Source organism: Camelus bactrianus, chromosome 14 (genome assembly GCF_048773025.1).
Source record: "Camelus bactrianus isolate YW-2024 breed Bactrian camel chromosome 14, ASM4877302v1, whole genome shotgun sequence".
In the NCBI taxonomy this organism is placed as follows: domain Eukaryota; kingdom Metazoa; phylum Chordata; class Mammalia; order Artiodactyla; family Camelidae; genus Camelus; species Camelus bactrianus.
Genome location: NC_133552.1, coordinates 65,585,930 through 65,600,586, shown reverse-complemented (window position 1 = coordinate 65,600,586; position 14,657 = coordinate 65,585,930).

Genomic DNA, 14,657 nt, shown 5'->3' with positions numbered 1-14,657 from the left:
TTCCCTGAAATGACCACTGACATTTTCAATGTGCCGCATGTCAAATAAATGCATAGGTTTTATTTTTCTCCATTTCCAACTTCAGTTTAGATCCTCTGTTAAAATTTACTCGTGAATTATTTTTTCTGTACTAAGTTTTATATTTCTACCATTTGGGAAAGTTAAATTAAAAATTTTTAATACTTCAAGTTTATCAAAAAGCAGAATTGGCTGTTATTATTGCTCAGTTTATGTTAACTAAAACAAAGATTTCATGTTTTTAGGAACAAGTGTCATCACTATAAGCATTATGAGAATACTTAGGAGTCAGTTAAGACAATGGCCACAAAGTACTATTTTCTGTATCTCAAATTATCAAATTGTTTTGATAAATGCTGCTGATTGAATTTCATACGTTATCAAAACTGAGTCATGAGACTTTTCCCACTGAAGGTAACAACTTACCATGACATTGCATTTCTTCCCAGGCATTCCCTTGTAAATAATTCCTGCACTTTTGTGGACTATAATTTATGGCACATATCAGAACACTTTCCACTTGATAAAAGTAGTTAGTGCTGTAAGAAGAACATAACTTGACCCTGTCCCAGGACGACTCAGTAAGTTTCATAATGTTATTTTTAACGGACTTAAAAACATGTGTTGCTTCATTTTTAAGTCGATAGCACACCCTTTGCGAGTGATGTACTATTTTGTAACGTACTCTTTTTTTCAGTTGAGCTGACAGCTTAGGTGCAGTGAAAGTAGATTCCATTTGTAACTTAAAATGACTGCAGAGACAAATCAACCGCAGGAAATTGGGTGTATAACAAAAACACGTATAAACCCTGAGCAGTAGCAGTGTTTTTGTAGGACCAGCAGGAGAAGCAATGAAGTCTTGTTGATACTGAGCTAGAGCAAGGCTTTCAAGTGAGCGGCTGCCTCATTCTCAGATAGAGGAATCCATAACTCAGCCCGCCAGGGGCAGCCTGCGTATTTCTATATTCGGCAGTAACAGAAGATGTCATTCGGGTGACCTGAGGTCTACGATTTCACGCTTTGGAAAGAAAAGTTATCTCCTTCCCTCCATATGGGCCTTCTTCATGGCTAATTTGAAGAGGCCGTGTCTTTCCATAACAGTGAACTGCTTGGTTCGGCTTCACAGCATTATCAGATCTTGACTAGCATGAATCTTTAAGCTGAAAGAAAACTTGAAATTTGATGTCTTTTATTTTTTTTCCCTCAATAATCTTGGTAATGACTTACGTAAGAATTCATTTGAAGGTCCCATTCCCTGGGGCCTACTCTAATTTCCCATAAGGTAGCCTATGTTTATTTAGTATAAAGTAAGAAGCTACATTCACTGACGTTTTCAATGTAAATTTTATTATTAATGAATCTGTTTAGTTTTTTTTTAACTTATATGGAATTAATCTTTACATTTGTTTCCTAAATTAAAATTGAAGTTTTAAATTCTTCCCCTTTCAGTTAAAAAAAGGAACTTTTTTTTCCTAAATAATATATTTTATTTAAGATTCAGAATATATTTAAAAGATAGTTTTTCCTTTCATGGTGATTTACAAGTTAGATTAAATGCATGGGAAATAGTATAGTTTTTAGAAAAATGAATATTTTGAGTACCTCTATCAAAAAAGTTTAAAAATTGAATGAGCGACAAACCAGGTGAAAATACTAACTCAGTTAATCCAGTGGCTCAAGAATGACCTGATGGATATTCTCCCAAAGCACAACACTTGCGTTTACACAGTTTTCAAGAGTGGCTCTGAAATGCGTGAACAGATCTAAACTCCACTTGAGCATAATTCATGAAGTTACATCTCGTTCAATATCTCATAATAACAATTAACTACCCATTGTGAAAATTAGCTTTATGTCACCTTAATTATGGGTCATTCAAATCTTAACCTTAAGGTAATCTTAACCTCTTTATTATTATCATCAGCTTAAGTCTATCTTTTATCATCCTTGGCATACGCAGCTTACCGGCTCCCCTCGAAGCCTTCACTGACGCAGGCTGATGATTCAAGTGTTTCTGTATGTCTGTTTCTACCGAATCCATCCGGTCACAATATTTCATCAAAAAAGTGTCAGCTGTAGGAATGGTATTTGTATTGTCCAGGTTTATTCTTAAAAATGATGCATTAAAACATGTTAATTCTTTTGTTAATTGGTAATATTCTTAAAGTAATTATTCTAAGGTATTTGAGGCCTGGAATCCAGAGGCATTCCATTATACTTCATTCGTTTAATGTGAATTATGAGTTTAGTACATCTATCCATTTAATAATTTATTCCTTCACTAATTTAACACCTATTTATTGATTATTTGCCGTCTATCAAGCATTGTTCCTGTTTCTAGGGCTGCAACCACGGAAAAAAACAAAGCTTCTTGACCTCATACAGTTTACATACAAGTGGAGGAAAAATAAACACATAAATAAAGTGACTACTCATTGTGACAAGCCCTAAGTAAAACACCCAGAAATGAAGGATAGAGGCCCAACCTCCAAGTATTTAATACAGAATACAAGTTATAGTGTTTATTTATGTCAGAACTAGAGGGCAGTGGAATGACAATTTTCAAGAAATAAGTGAATACAGTAAATAATACACGTATTTTCTTGGAAGAAAGATTATCGAGGTGGTATTAGGGCTCGACTATCTGCTTCTTAGTCTGCTTTGAGAAATGTGCTATGGGCTGAAAACTATTTCTTGTATTTATTCCTAAAGTAGAAAGTGGCTAAAAAAAAAAAAAAAATGCGTATGGATTTGGGCGTCCTACACTAAAGTTGCTTGCAATTTTGAAGAAGAATATCAACAGGGAAAAGTTGTAGTCACCAAGCCCTGAGCAGTTTCCCTGTACTTTTGTGAAAGAAAGCTCGCCATTAGGCATCTCTTACCCCTTCACGCACAGACGGACATAGCAGAGCTGGAAACAGCATTCTTGAATTGGAATGATACCTACCTCCAGCATCCCCTCCTAAGGCTCCTCCCTTCCTTTGTGTGTCTCTCATAAAGGAGCAGCTGAAGCCATTTGCTTAGTTTTCAGTCCTTCAAAAGACATATTGTTTCCTTTTCTTCTCTTATTTTGATAACGTATTCTCATATTCACAGAGTCTTCTCATTGGCGAGCTCAGTTCATCTTGGTTTTGGTCTACAGAACAGGATGAAGTACAATCCAATTTTGAGGCCTATCTACCATTTTGCTTAATAGTCCCATTGCAAAAATCAGAAGATTTAGGAGAGAACTATAATTGCCTCATAGTTAAGATATTATTGAGAATGCCACAGACTGAATTTTAAATACACTTTCAGCGTACTCATGTTAGAAAAAAAATTATTTTTTCAAATTCACTTGCAAATTTCCCATCAATTCTTTTTCTAGTTTTTATTTAGTTATGTTAAAAAGTTAATAAAAAGGCTCCTGGTATAAGAGGTTATCAATAGTATTTGCCATTATTGCTTTTAGCTTTAAATATGCTTTATGCATATTTACTAGCACAACTTACAATAAACTTGGTAAAATAGAAGAGAATTAAACCTGAGATGTTATTGTGATGCTAAGATTTGGCAAAACTTAATGGAGAAAGTTAGAAATGAACCACCCCTCTCCTGTGTTGGTGCATCTTTGTCTCTGCCCTAACCTGGAATCAGTCTTGTATTATTTACATGAAATTCATTTTGCATTTTCAGAATCAAATGCTGTCAGGACAGCACAAGCTGGCTAATAGGTAATGAATTCTCAAATGGCCACCTCCCTTTCTGCTCTGAAGCTTTTACAAACATTTTAGCTCTTGTTTTATCTTTTTTACTAATAAGGTTTTTTTTTTTTCTAAAACATTTATTGACCGGTATATTTTGTCAGCGTATTTGACAGAAAGACTTTAACTCTTGTGTGTTCATCAGGCTGCTTAATGGCAAAAAGAAAATTGACTATTCACTTTTTCTTTAATTCTAGTTCTATTAGATTCTGACTTTTATCAACTGTTTTATGTTGTAGCTGCTGCCATTATTAGTGCTATTATTATTCCTATTACTATTATTATTAGCTTTTTGAATGATAAGCATTTTAATTATTTAGTACTTTATTTTTCTTTGGTTAATAAATTCCCATACAAGATACATCAGGAAAGAGGCTTGGGGATGGTACAAAGATTAACATAATCGAGGCTTGCAATGTCACAGGACCTTAGACCCAGGTTTCTGATAGCTTTTTCAATCTGATAACAATTCACAACTGCCTGAAGGGCAAGATGTATTTTGGTTCCAACAAATAAGAGAAAGCATTGCCAGCATCACAGAAGAAGGAAAAGAGAAAGAAGAAAAAAAGAAAAGATTGTCTCTATATAAACCCCAAGGGAAAAGAAATTAGCTAACAGACACTAAGATACATGCGTAGGATGTGCTCTCTAGCAAGTCTTTTAATTGTTCTTTTCACTTGACAGGACAAAAATGTAGACACTTAATAGAAATTCAAAGCCCATTTTTCTTAACTTTTCTCTGCGCCAAGCCTGGTGGAGAAAATCAAATGGCCAAAGACCTTGGCCTGAAGCCATTGTTTGTGTACCTACTTCTTGTTCAGAAATCAGAAAATCACTTAAGCTTGGGATAGACAGCTGTGTGAAGTGTTATCAAGCAAGTGATGTCTGCAGATTAGTTAGGCAGAAAAGTATGCAGCTGGCAGTGTCATCTGAAATTCAACAAGTTTTGGAAATGCTTGGCAGCTGGAAGAATGAATGAAGAGAATGAAAAAGAAGAAAAAATTGACATTCAAAATAAGAACATGAAATATATTCACGAAATTATATATTGTATTATTATATATTATAATTATATACCATATATAAAAATACATACATATTTTGGAGTAGATTGCCCTACTTATAATTTGAGATTCTCCCATATACTATTAAATATATGTTTTGACATGAATTCTCTTAGGACAAAATGATGTAGCCTAATCATGGAAGACATCTTCCAGGGTAGATTATTTTAATGATGTAAAGATTACATATATGGCAAAGAGAAGCCTTATCTGCACCTCAAGCATTTGCAAATGACATTCATAATATGATTCCATAATAACACCAATGGACAAACCTGGATTGACAGTCTCTGTCTGAGGATCATTTTGTGCACTTGTATGGTCTTTTGGAATCTGTGTAGGTAAAATACATTTTCTAGATTAGATAGAATGAACCGATGGGCTCATGGTGCCCTCCCTTTTTTAAAAATTATAATTTAATTGCTTTTGTTTTCAAGTTTGCGATCCTGCTACTTGAGATTTCAAAATAATAGTTTGGTTAATTAAAGTACACCAAATAATATCAATAAAAATTAAGAAATTCCAGGTCAGTGGGAGGATGCAAGGAAGAATCTTTGTTAAAGTCAGCGGTTCATTTGTGTTCTATTTATCCATTGCTGTGTAACGGGGCATCACAAGTCGCAAGAGTGTGAAAGCCACAATGATTATTTTGCCTGCAATTATGCAGTACAATGAGGGCTCCGTGTAGACAGCTCATCTCTTCCCTATATGGTATCAGCTGGGCCAGCCAGAAGGTGGGAATTATTTGATAGCTGGGACTAGAAACATTAAATGGGTATATGGCCTAATAGTGGAGGCTGGATGTCAGCTGGGACTCCGGCTGGGGCTGCCCGCAGGCGCACCTGTACTTGTTCTCCTCAGGTGGCTACTTGGCTTCCTGGCAGCATGTTTGCTGGGTTCCCAGGTGAGTATCCCAAGGAGATAATGTGGGTGAGCAAGGCTTTCTTATGATGCAGCCTTGGACATCACATAACATCCCTCTGCTGCACTCACAAACTTCCACCCAGTTTCAGGGGAAGGGACATAGAACCCTCCACTTGATGGAGGAAATTTAACATGTTAAAAAAAGCATGTGAGATGAGATACCTGAAAAAGACAGTCTGCCACAGTCTGCCTTGGGCCACAAAAATCCTTCCCCCTCTCACATGCAAAATACACTTGAGTTCGTCTGGGAGAACTCCAGGACTCATGCCCGTCCGATACCAGTCTGAAGCCTATGACTGTATCATCTAGATGGTCTACAGTGTAGATGATGCCCCTTGGGTGGAGTTCCTCAGTACTGCTGCTCAGGTACATCCTTTTAGTCTGAACACCAGTGAACTGGAGAGATCAGTTATGTCCCCCCACCCCACAGCCAATGCTCAGTGGTGGCCCAGGCATGAGATAAGGGCTCTCAACACTGCTGTTCTTCAAGGTAGAGAACAGGAAGCAGACAGCAGCCACTGGTCCATAGCAGTTCTGAAATCCTATGGGACACAAGTTGCCAATTCCTTGTTTGTTTGTTTGTTTGTTTTTCATATTTATTTTTCAAAATAAATTAAAGCTATCTATTTAGGATGGTGAATTTTTATGTTTGTAGGCTAGAATTCTTTCTTAGACATTTTCAGGATGTCTTGGGGTCCATCATTTCTTACTATTTGTAAACGAGGGCATGGCAACTGTGGTAGATTGTATTTTCCAAAGTTGGAACCCCATTCCACATACTCTTCTTACTGTGTGATGTTGATCTGTTCTCACTTAGTAAGTGCATTCCATCCCTGTGGGTGGAACTCAAGGGGTTGCCTCAAATGAGAGCATATGGTTAAAGTGATGCAAAGTTAGGTGCAAAGCTAAGTCATAAAAGTACCACTGGCTTTGGCTGTGTTCTCTAGGGACACTTGTTTTTGGAACCCAGTCATGATTCTGTAAGAAAGGCAAGTAGCAACTTCGAGAGATGACAGGTAAGGGTTCTGGGGTTCTGGCTGATAGCCTGTTGTGGATTGAATGTTTGTGTCCCCTCAATCTGGATGCTGACGCCCTCAAGCTCAATGTGATGTTATTTGAAGGTGGGGCCTTTGGAAGGTAATTAGGTTTAGATGCGATCATGAGAGTGGGAGATTCCCCCATCATGGGATTAGTGCCCTCATGGGAAGAGGAAGAGACACCAGGGCTCCCCCTTCCTGCCATGACAGGGCACAGCAAGGAGACAGCCGTCAGCAAGCCGGGACGAGCGCTCACACCAGGAGCAAATCTGCTGGTGCCTTGGTCTTGCCCTGCCCAGTATCAGAACTGTGAGAGATAAACATCTGCTGTGTAAGCAGCCCAGTCGGAGGCAGTCCATCACAGCAGGCGGTGCCCCACCTGAGCTCCCAGCGGACAGTCGGCACCAGCCGTCAGGCTTGTGTGAGCAATGCTTTGCTGATTTCAGTCCTAGGGTCAAGCCATCCCCAGCCTGCCAGCTTCTGCGGATGCCTCACGGGGCAGAGACAAGGTGCGTTCTCCAAGTGTGGTCCACGTAGCAGATTAACAAACAATAAAATGGCTGTTGATGTTTGAAGCCCCTCAGTCTTAAGATGAAACAGAACATAGTTTGGTACCTGGGAGGAATCATTGCTGTAAGAGCCCAAACATGGGGCATCAGCTCTGGGATGAGACAGGGGACAGAAACAGGGAGAGCGTGAGGGGCACCGTTCGTAAGAGAGTCTTGGAGATGGTGTGAGGAGAGCCTCACGGGTCTCAAGGGGGCTTTTGTGACAGACTTAAATCAAAAGCCAAAAGAGGGCCCTTGTTATGTGCTAGCAGAAAGTTTTGCAGTGCCATCGTCTCGACTAACACAGAAAATAGAAAAAAAAAATCGTAGTGAATCTTATGATCTAGTAAAGAGATTTCCAGGCAGGGTGGTGACCTGAGGACCACCTGGCTTCCTCTCAGAGCCTGTGATAATGTGAGAGAAGAGAGAGTGTGTAGAGAAATAGCCATTCAACGCAAAGGAGCCAGGACTTGCTGAGTTTGGAAATAAAACTGCTCCTCACTCCTAGCCTCTCCGGATGGCAAATTATGCTGAAATTAAGAAGTGAATTTTGGACAGGGGATAAATACACTGTCAGGCAAATATGTATAAAGATAAAGCCAAGGGCATGACTGTAAAACCTTTGTTAAGACCTCAGAGTGATTTAAGGTGGTGCCCCATAGACCCTTTCAGTCTGCATTATTAGTATGATCATTAATATTATTTTAATTATGATGTAGAGTATTCGTTTAGGGAAAAAATTCAACTTAAACCTTTGAGCCTGTGTCCTTTTATTGTGAAATAATATTATTCTGTATTAGCCGACCACCTTACATTACCTTTTATTTTCCAGCTCCACCATATACGTTGTTTATTTAATCGTTATTTTAATCAAACTTATGGGGTGCGCAGGACAAATCTCATTATTTCTCATTTTTCCCAGTGGCTTTCCAGGTCAGTTTCAATGTCTAATCATTTTGTTTCCCCTTCAGCCCAATGGCTAGTTCTTTGACTTCAGGAAGTGTCTACTCTGCACCAGGTACCGTTCACACGAGCTAAGCTGTCCCGTCATTTCTCATGACAGCCCGATACAGGCGGTGTTACTACACCTGACTGTCAGATGAGGTAGCTCAAAAGCCGACCAGTTATATGAAACTCTGGTATCACATTACTCCTGTGTTGCAGGATCAGGAGTCTTTCTGGCCTTTACGACTTAAGAATAAGCAAGGTATCTTTTCATGTCACTTGGCCATCTTGCAGGTAATAGAATCACAGCAAAGAATAAAAAAGGAAAGCGAGTCATTTGATTTGTAATCTTTCTGCTCTAAAATACTGGGACTTCATAGTTTCAGTATCTCCCAGTAAGTCACCCTGTGGCAGTGTCCTTTGTATCAATTATACAAAGAACATTTGCTTTAAATTTTTAAAATTTAAAATCAACATGGAAAAGAATCATTCATTTACCATTTATTGCATAATTTTTTAGCCCCATGCATGAGCTGTAGTGAATTTTCAATATAACTTGTGTTGATGTTTCATACTTTTGTACCATTAAAGAGTATAATCTAGAATTGAATTTACATAATAACTCAATCATATGATACATATAAAGAAAACAGATGTTTAATGTTTTGATGGTGACTATTTTACTTTGTTCAAATTCCACATGTGTACATTTGCACGCATTATAGTAAATTCTTGAAATACTTTGTTTTATAATGTAGTGGCCATCTTACGTTCTTCTTTAATCGGACTGTCTATAGCTCATTGGTTGGGGGTACAGCCCCTAGCAATGTGAAGTAAATAAAAATTTTTCTTTGATTCATTTTTTCATTCATTCATTCATTCATTCTTTCTTCTTCCAGCAAAATGTATTAAACTAGGTGTCAGGCACTGCCACTATTCCTTGATTTATATCCTGGGGCATATCAGCAGTCAAAAGGGGAAAAAAAAATAACTTAAAATGCAGGCTGGTAAGTTTTGGGATGGAGCTACAAATAGAGTGCAGCGGGATATCAGAGAAGGTCCAGGAGGGTTCAGTGAGGAAGAGATTTTTAGTTCAAAGACTCATTGGACTTCACCAAATTGAACGATTAATTGATGAGCATGGAAAGGAACAGGCATAAGAACAGGCAGAATAAGAGAACAGGCAGAAAGAGTAAATTTTTAAATGAGAGGCAATAAAATAGACCCCAGGCACCCTTATGGATTCTGGGGGTGAGGACTTAGGAGGTGACAGTGGGGTGGCTTGTCCCTGCTTCGTATCTAGGGCTCAGCGAGAACATTTCGGTGCTGGAAACCTGGGATTTTGGATCCCCCCCGAAGATGGCTCACTCACAGGTCTTTGGCCGACACGGGGAGTTGAGAGTAGGGTTGTTGAATGAAGAGCCCCCCTATTGCCCCTTCCTTGCAGCATGATGGCCTCAGGGAATCCAGACTTCCTCCCTGGAGCTCTAAGAGTGAGCATTGGTTACAGTAAGTCAGAAGCCCTTCCAGGTTCAAGGGGGAGGGGGACATGGAGGAGAGCTAAAGTCACATTGTGTGACAGCCTGTGGAATGGAGAAAAGGTTGTGGCCATCTTTGGAACACGGGTAGTTTTTTAAGTTAGTAAAAACTTATGGGCAGTTGTTAATATAATTACTTCTATAGGGGGCTTGTAACTTAAGTCTTACTTATTTCTACTCACCTACATGGTTTCCAAAATGCTTTGACTTGATTGTGACTGCCCACCGGTCTCCCTTCCCATGAAACTGTCACAGTGAAACATGTTGGGCACCTGTTATGGTCGTGGGGGTTTCACGTTATCCGCTTAACTTACTCGTCACTACCTCGAGATGTAGATACTGATTCACTTTGTGGAGGAGACCGAGGCTGAGAGAAATAGACTCTCCAAACTCACAGGTTAGAAATAAGCAGAAGCTGCACATCTACTTTAGATTTCTTACTTCGATTCCACAAAGATCTTAAAATCGAGGAGGCAGTACTTCATCATGTAAAATAGCTTTGAAAAATGCAAGACAATGCACTCAGGTGCCGGGTCCTGTGTGAACTGCGCCCTGATGATTTTCCTTTCTTTGCAGTCAGCAGTAACAGAGGCGGGGGTCCCTTTCTCTTCTCTGTTGTCTTAGATACCCCAGGAATACACCCGTCTCTGCAATTTAAACTCTTAAAGGCAAGCAACTGGAATATATAATCATATATACATATATATACCACCACTCCTGTTACGATGTTGAAATGTTGCAGGCATTTTAAGCAATTCTCTCATTCACAAATGCTGACTCAAGTAAGAGCTGACAACAAGTTTATGACTGACAAAGGGAATCACACTCAGTTAAGGTAAATCATGGTTTTATTTGTAGGCTTTTTATTTTCAAAACAGCAAAACTTTACATTCCTTCTCTCTAGAAGCAGGGTTGAAGGGCAGCTGACCGGCACACAGTATGTCAGTGTGTAGTGGGCTGGAGAAGGAGGTGTACCATTATACGTGCTGAACTGGGGGACCCTTATGTATTAACCCCCTTAGATTTGTAGTATGTTTTGTAATAACAGTCAGTTGTTTCCTAAAGTGACCGTTCTTTTTCTTCATGAAGATAATTGCCAATTTAAGCATTTAGAATATTTGCTTTCTTTATAGTCCCTCTATGGCAGGTCTGTTTTGGACATTTTGAAACATTCCAAAATAACACTTCACCTGCCCTTGGTGAGTCAGCCTCTCCGTTTCCGTGGTTCTGGAGACCTGTCTTCTTCATATTGTCTGTCTATTTCTTGCACTTCATGGTTAGGAAATAAAAATGTATAAAGTCAAAATAAATTGCATTGAATTGAAGTTTCGCCATTTATTAGACCAGTCGCTGACATTCACTCTGGGCAATTGGCCTTAAGTAGGTCTTTCGGATTATTCTGAGTTCACGTGTGCATAGCAGATCTGAGATTTTGTATCCTAGCGGGTGGTATAAAGACTAATTAACTCCCATTACAGCCCTGGGAAACATGGGCTCCACGGTGACTGTTTTGTAGATAAAGAACTTGCAACTCGGCCTCAAGCTACGCTGAGCCAGACAGAAGAGTTTCCCATCAACCATGAGATCGGGTCACAGGTTTGTCCTGACCAGAAAAAAAGCAGTCATGTTTGGCAACCATTTTTAACTTGTGATTTTTTAATTTAGCCTGTGCTCTACGCAAGGCCTGAAGCCCACCCGCATTCTGCGTTGTTTCTCAAAAAATTTGCTGTAAGCACAGTCTTTTCTCTTGCATTCATAGTTACTTGGCCCCATAGACGGGTGTGTTTTCTTGCTTCTGTCTTTCTATTGTGATTTTAAGAACAGCTGGTGTTACGTTTCCCAATGCCCCGTCTCTTTTTACCTGTATTTCCACACCCATTCGCATATTTCTGTCAGAGTTCTGAAGAAGACGGACCTCTTCTCATCTTTAAAGTCATCCCTCCCCGTTTTGCTTCCTGAGGTTACTGTTCCCAAACCTGCGCGCACTTTCCCCAGTCCTTTCTCAGTCTTCCCAGGCCTTCCTCCTTCTAACTTTTCTATTTCTATTTCTTTTCTATTTCTATTTCTGTAACAGTCAAGCCCTTTAACTCGTGTTCTCCTATCCATGTGGCCCTTCCCTTACACGTTTCTTTCTGTAACAGCTTGCAGACTCTTTCCAGCCTAGCACAGCATGAACTCAGATCCTTCAGCACAGGGTTAATGCTTCGGTCCCTCCGGAATTCATACGCTGAAATGCTGACGCGCAGTGTGATGGGATTGGAAGGCACAGAGTTCGGAGCGATTCGGTTTGCCGAACCCTCCAGCCCCTGCTGGCACCTGAGGACACCCAGAGTCCGCGGTCTGCAGCCCAGAGGGGGCCTTTTGCCCCACTGTCTGTCCCGACCTTGCACTTCCGGCCTCCGGAACTGTGAGAAATAGATTTGTTTGTTATAAGCGACCCAGCTTGTGACATTTTGTCATAGTTGCCCAAATGGACTAAGACTTCATTAAGTAACCAGATGGCCTGTATGTACTTCATTCCGTATCTTACAGCTTTTTAATATTTTTATTCAATTTTGAAACATCTTCTCTCTAACATTGTTGGACAAGTGTCTTTCTTCAAATTCCAGTATTTTTAAACTTCTAACTTCATGTGGTCTTCCTGGCATTGTATTTCCCTGATATGTATATATTTAATTTAGAGTATGTATTATTATATATAGTTTATATACATATATATCATATTATATTAATAATTTATCTATATGACACAATATTGTATATAATTGTGTTAATTCAATTAATATATTACATATAAAATGTATTTTATTATGTAACTGTATATTCGTATATATTTACTTTTCTCTCTGATTGCTGCTGCTTCATTCTGCGTGCGACCCCTCTCTTCTCTGACATCACTAGATGCTTCCTGAGGGAAGTAATCCCGCCTCTGCACTCACACCATCTGCTCAACCACTCGCTGCTTAAAAAGCAGCACAGGTAACAGCGCACTGGATGCACCAGGTAAGGGCTCATGTCTACAGCTGAAGTGCTCAAGAAATACAGAAACGACACTCCCTCCTTTCCATTTAAATAAACTCTGTTTGCATGCGGAGAGCCCATGCAACCAGACGGCTGAGGTGGGCCTGTCACCTGGCCTTGGGCCTTTGCCTGAGAAGCCCTGTGCTGTCAGATGCTCCCACACGGCTCGCGCTGGACCCTGTGGACCTGTTATTACTTTCAGGCTGCTTGTAGGTAGCAGGTACTTCTGCCTCCTATTTGGGAGTGTGCGGCCGTTCACCTGTTTTGTGATCGCAGTGATAATCGGAGGCCGTCTAGGACACATTTTGCATGGATTTCCTTTGAACCCGTTTCCACGTTCGAGCCATTCCTCCCCGTCCCTCCTGACTCCATCCCCATCCTCTCTCCTAATGCTCTGCCTGATGTCAGGGAATGGCATCATCTATGGGGATCAGTGAACTTCTTTATTTCCTTCATCTGCATCTATCCCTCCCCTCTGTTCCCAGGGTATCATCTCTTAAGCCTCTATGGGAGGCTCAGATCCCAGCTTTTCTGCACAGAGTTCTCTCATGTACCATCGCCTCTCCAGCAACTAAGGGCTTAACTCTCTGTAGACCAAAGGCAAGATACTCCTTCATTTTTACTTTTCTTGTTGTCACATGTAAACCCAAGATAGAACAGTCTTGCTCCGAGAATGGGGATCATGTTGGCAGTGGCAAAGTTCATCAGGAGAAAAATCACAAACTTACAGTTTGCAAATCAAATCAGTGAGACCGCGTAGCATTCTGGATCATTCTGTCCTTTCATGTGATTGCAGTTTTGATAGAGCTAGGGCAGACCCACGGCTCCACCCAGCAGACCTGTCCTCATCAAGGGAGAGGTGAAGCAGAGCCACATCATGCTCCTGACACGAACTGCTTTCCGTGGAGGTACTGGTGGGGGCAGAAAAAACCTCCTTTCATGTCCAGGTCAACCTGCTGGGATGCTGGCAAGTAAAAGAACTCCATCACCTGTGCCTCTGCACTGGTCCAGAGCTGAGATGTCCCCCGCCGCCAAGCACATGGCATTGGTTGGAAGAGCTCCCTTAGATTGGTTGACAACATTGTGGGCGCCGCCGTGGTCCCGGTCCCAGCTGTGTGTGTCAGAGTGAGTTACTTCACAGGTCTGTACTTCTTCTTCACTAAGGGATATTTATCCTCCTTGAAATATGGAAGTTGTAAGCATTCACTGAGTGAAATACTTTATGCAGAAGCTGGCATCCGGTAAACACTTAGTAAATGTTAGGCATGAATACCTTGGTGACCCTGCATCTTAATAGAGTATTTGGCACATGTTATGTTGGAAAATCATTGTAGTTTTACCACTTCAGTAGTTTGAATGGCAAAGCTATGCCTCCACTGAAAACTTTTTTAGCAAATCCAGTTCTGTGCCTTTAAAAATAGTTTCTTGCGACAATGATCAAATTAACATTTATTTTTTATCAGCAGTGGAGGAGTTGATCTCAAAATGGTGGTTGATTCAGCGGTCTATTATTCACAGCAAACTACAAAGTTTAATTGCTTGTGAAAAGACTCTTTTCTCCTGATTTTGTGGGCTGGCTGTGTGGTTCTCCTGTTGGTCATGCCTGGACTCACGGATGTTTATATTCATTTGGTGGGGGGTTTTCTTGGAGCTGGGTTCAGCTGGGACTCTTCGATGGCTGGACATCCTTCTCTGCGGACTGAAGTCCTTTCTTTCCACATGGTCCCTGACCCCCAGGGAGGGTATCCTGGGCTTCTTGCCCGGCAGCTAAGTTCCAAGAGTGCGCATCCCAGTGAATGCTCCCGTCATGCTTGCTAAT